Source organism: Muntiacus reevesi, chromosome 9, assembly GCF_963930625.1.
Source record: "Muntiacus reevesi chromosome 9, mMunRee1.1, whole genome shotgun sequence".
NCBI classification, from domain to species: Eukaryota; Metazoa; Chordata; class Mammalia; order Artiodactyla; family Cervidae; genus Muntiacus; species Muntiacus reevesi.
Window position 1 is genome coordinate 79,618,081 of NC_089257.1, and position 4,644 is coordinate 79,622,724.

Consider the following 4,644-nt stretch of genomic DNA (forward strand, 5'->3'; position numbering starts at 1 on the left):
TGTGCAAGGAAGGAAGGTTACCACTATGCCAGCTGGAGAAAATGCCTTTAGTCACATACTCTGTGGGCCACTGCCTAGAAATTACAGATGTTGTGGCCAAATTACTTTTGCTAAATTTGTTACAATGATTCCATCAGTCTAGTCAAAATCTCATCCACGTCCTACTTAGAAGGTTATGATTTAAGGACAGGAATCAATCCCTAAAAGAAACTTTGTTCAGTTAATATTTCTGAGCAATTTTGAAGTAGAAATGTATGACCGGATATGTCACCAGCAATATTTTATGTTGTTTTGCAATTGAATAAAGAAATTGCTATCACCTAAATAGAAGAAAACCCAAGACCAATATTTCAGTTTATGCTATATTTACAGATGATAGATTATTTTGACAAGGAGACTAGAAAAACAGATTTTTTCAAAGCATTAATGATGCTAAAAACATAGACCTATGAAAAGCATATCAAGATTTCTTATTGCTTCCTGACTGTGTCACATAATCACTTTACTTTTACAGAGAACTGAGTTAAAAAATAATAAAGCTGTTACTTTAATGTAAGGCTCCAATTTTTCTTCTTGCAAAATCTCTATAGTTTCTCTAAATTATTTTGTATTAAATTTTGCAGGCACTCTCTTATTATAACCAGCAATTTATTATAATCATCATTATCTTCATCACAAAATACTCATTGAAGAAAAGTGGTATAATGATTCTGATGTGATTTTAAATTGTATTAACTATAGTAATTTATAAGTCATAAACTACAAGAAAAATTATTCTATGTTTATATAATGTTTACTTCTACAAGATTTCTATAAACTGTGGCTTATAAAGTAACCAAGAAGGATTGAAATGAAAATTATTTCTGTACTAGAACAGACATATTTAATTGATGCTTATATTTAGCTATTTTAAAGTGTGTGGCATATAACTGTTTAGGCTCTCAAAGCTAGAAATGTTTGATAATACCCTGGTATGTATGAAAAGAGGAACAGAGTAACAGAAAAATTGAAAATCTGATACAGCTCAGCATTAGAGTCCTCAAACCCAAATAAGCATTTCTAATAACTGCTTTGCACTACTTCTACTATAAGTAGTAATTTGTCCTAGAGGCTACCTCAGAACATACAGTTAACTATTTATGCAATGTCAATCAGCTGACATATAATTATATTTTACAAGATTGGCTAATCTAGAAATAGCAACTTTGTAATACTCTGACCTCCATTAAGCTATGCAGAATTGAGAATGTAACTTTCTGCACATCAAGTTTTGCATAGGATCTCTTTTACCTATACTGACGATCAGTTATAGGAAGAGCAACCACTTCTAATTTTCAAGACAACAAACTTAACAGAGACATCAGTAAATTGCTATAGAATGCATACAGTAAATTATTCTAAGAACTCCAAAGAAATCTATGAACCATCAAGGGTGAAGAAATTTCTGATTCAGAAGTCTCAGAAGGCAAGTCAAGATACAATGCTCTCCAGACTGCCTAGTTTCTCCTCATAAAGACAAGCCTGTATGTTAGTACAGGTTAAAGAAAAAGAAATTTGCATATTTATATGCTTATTTTATCTTTCTAAAAACTTCTATTTTTTCACATCCTTTCCACATAGCATATTCAGATCTTTAGTTTAGATTCATTATCTATGCTTTATATTTTCTCTCTTTAACCATTACTGTGTACACTTTAAGCTTTCTATCTATTTCTATCATCAGTCATTAATACCACCTCATCCTCAGACTAACACATTTCAAAAGTGAAAGAACAAAAGTTGAACTGAGAACAGCTAGGCTCTTTACAGAATCTTTGAGCTAAGAATTTAGGTTTGGTGCACTCACTGGAAAAAATAAACAAACAAACAAACAACTAAACCAAAAGCAGTGCCAGAAACAAACCAAAACAATTTTTTTTCCCTACCCTGTTTTTTTGGCAGATCTGATTCAATTCACTGTCAAGACCCTGTCTCAACAAATTCTAGATTTTGATATATGTTTGACATCTATAGCCAAATAATGTTCTTTTCCATTATAGTTGAGGCATTGTCTTAAAATATAAGAGCTTACAGCCAGCCTAATTGTGGAGATACTTTAGGAGTTGATAGAAAAAAAGCAAATTAAACTAGCTAGTAGAGGAAGATCTCTTACCAGTCAGGTGAAAGTCGCTCAGTTGTGTCCAACTCTTTGTGATCCCATGAACTATACAGTTCATGGAATTCTCTAGGCCAAAATACTGGAGTGGGTAACCTTTCCATCCTCCAGGGGATCTTCCCAACCCAGGGGTTGAACCCATGTTTCCCACATTGCAGGAAGATTCTTTAACATCTGAGACACAAGGGAAGACCAAGAATACTGGAGTGAGTAGCCTGTCCCATCTCCAGGGGATCTTCCTGACCCAGGAATTGAACCAGGCTCTCCTGCTTTGCAAGTGGATTCTTAGCTAACAAGCTATAGGGGAAGCTAGCACAATATGAATTTTAAAGAAGAGAAAGTAAGAAATTAAAAGAAAGTTCATTCCAGACACAGGGCTCACAGGGCAGGAGATGTATGTTTAGTGGGATTCATTAAAGAGAAAAGTAGGGAGAGTTTAATGAGAGATCTATTAAAGGACACTCAGTGTTACACCAAACTGTTGAATGTTACTTTAGGTATGTGGAGACTTTGAAGAATGTTGGCCAAGGATGCTTATATTACTTGTAGGGTTCACAAAATTCCTGGTGGGTAATATAGGAGATATATTTCAGGTAAAGAAAATGTATAAATAACAGGAGGGAAGATGGTTCAGAAAAATCATGGAGATAAAAGGTTGGATTTAATAGATAGTAAAAAAGTAGAATCTGGTTGTTCTTTTCAACCTCATGGAGATTCTACCTGAAGAGGCTTGTGACTACCCACCATTTTTCCATAGGATGTACCTTCATTGTATCTGTGATTTAGGCCTACATGATGGGAGTTGCCTTCTAGAACAGTAATCATACATTTTTATATATTTGAATACCCTGTATAATTTCTATAGAAAGCTTTTCACTGTTAAATGCTTTCACCCTAGATGTACTGACCACCTATGTAAGCAAGAGTTTGTGATTTCTGATATACTAAAAAAAAAAAAAAACTATAAAGGGAAATATTGCATAGGAAGCAGGAATGGTAGGTGCATGAATCAAGGCAAATTGGAAATGGTCAAACAGGAGATGGCAAGAGTGAATGTCGACATTCTAGGAATCAGTGAATTAAAATGTACTGGCATGGGTGAATTTAACTCAGATGACCAATACATCTACTACTGTGGGAAGGAATCCCTTAGAAGAAATGGAGTAGCCATCATAGTCAAGAGAAGAGTCCAGAAGGCAGTACTTGGATGCAATCTCAAAAATGACAGAATGATCTCTGTTTGTTTCTAAGACAAACCATTCAATATCATGGTAATCCAAGGCTATGCCCTGACCAGTAATGCTGAAGATGCTGCAGTTGAATGATTCTATGAAGACCTACAAGACCTTTTAAAGCTAACACCCAAAAAAGATGTCTTTTTCATTATAGGGGACTAAAATTCAAAAGTAGGAAGTCAAGAAACACCTGGAATAACAGGCAAATTTGGCTTTGGAGTACAAAATGAAGCAGGACAAATGCTAATAGACTTCTGCCAAGAGAATTCACTGGTCATAGTAAACACCCTCTTCCAACAACACAAGTGAAGACTCTACACATGGACATCACCAGATGGACAACATTGAAATCAGATTGATTATATCCTTTGCATCCAAAGATGGAGAAACTCTATACAGTCAGCAAAAACAAGACTGGGGCTGACTGGGGCTAAGATCATTAACTCCTTATTGCAAAATTCAGACTTAAATTGAATAAAGTGGGGAAAACCAAAATACCATTCAGGTATGACCTAAATCAAATCCCTTATGATTATACAGTGTAAGTGAGAAGTAAATCTAAGGGATTAGATCTGACAGACAGAGTACCTGATGAACTATTGACAGACGTTCATGACATTGTACAGGAGACAGAGATCAATAGCATCCCCAAGAAAAAAAAATGCAAAAAAAGCAAAATGGCTGTCTGAGGAGGCCTTACAGATAGCTGTGAAAAGAAGAGTAGCCAAAAACAAAGGAGAAAAGAAAAGATATACCCATTTGAATGCAGAGTTCCAAAGAAGAGCAAGGAGAGATAAGAAAGCCTTCCTCAGTGATCAGTGCAAAGAAATAGAGGATAACAATAGAATGGGAAAGACTAGAGGCTTCTTCAAGAAAATTAGAGATACCAAGGAAATATTTCATGCAAAGATGGGCTCAATAAAGGACAGAAATGGTATGGACCTAACAGAAGCAGAAGATACTAAGAAGAGGTAGCAAGAATATACAGAAGAACTGTACAAAAAAGATCTTTATGACCTAGATAATCATGATGGTGTGATCACTCACCTAGAGCCAGACATCCTGGAAACTGAAGTCAAGTGGGCCTTAGGAAGCATCAAAATGAACAAAGCTAATGGAGCTGATGAAATTACCGTTGAACTATTTCAAACCCTAAAATATGATGCAGTTAAAGTGGTGCATTCAATATGCCGACAAATTTGGGAAACTGAGCAGTGGCCAAGGGACTGGAAAAGGGCACTTTTCATTCCAACC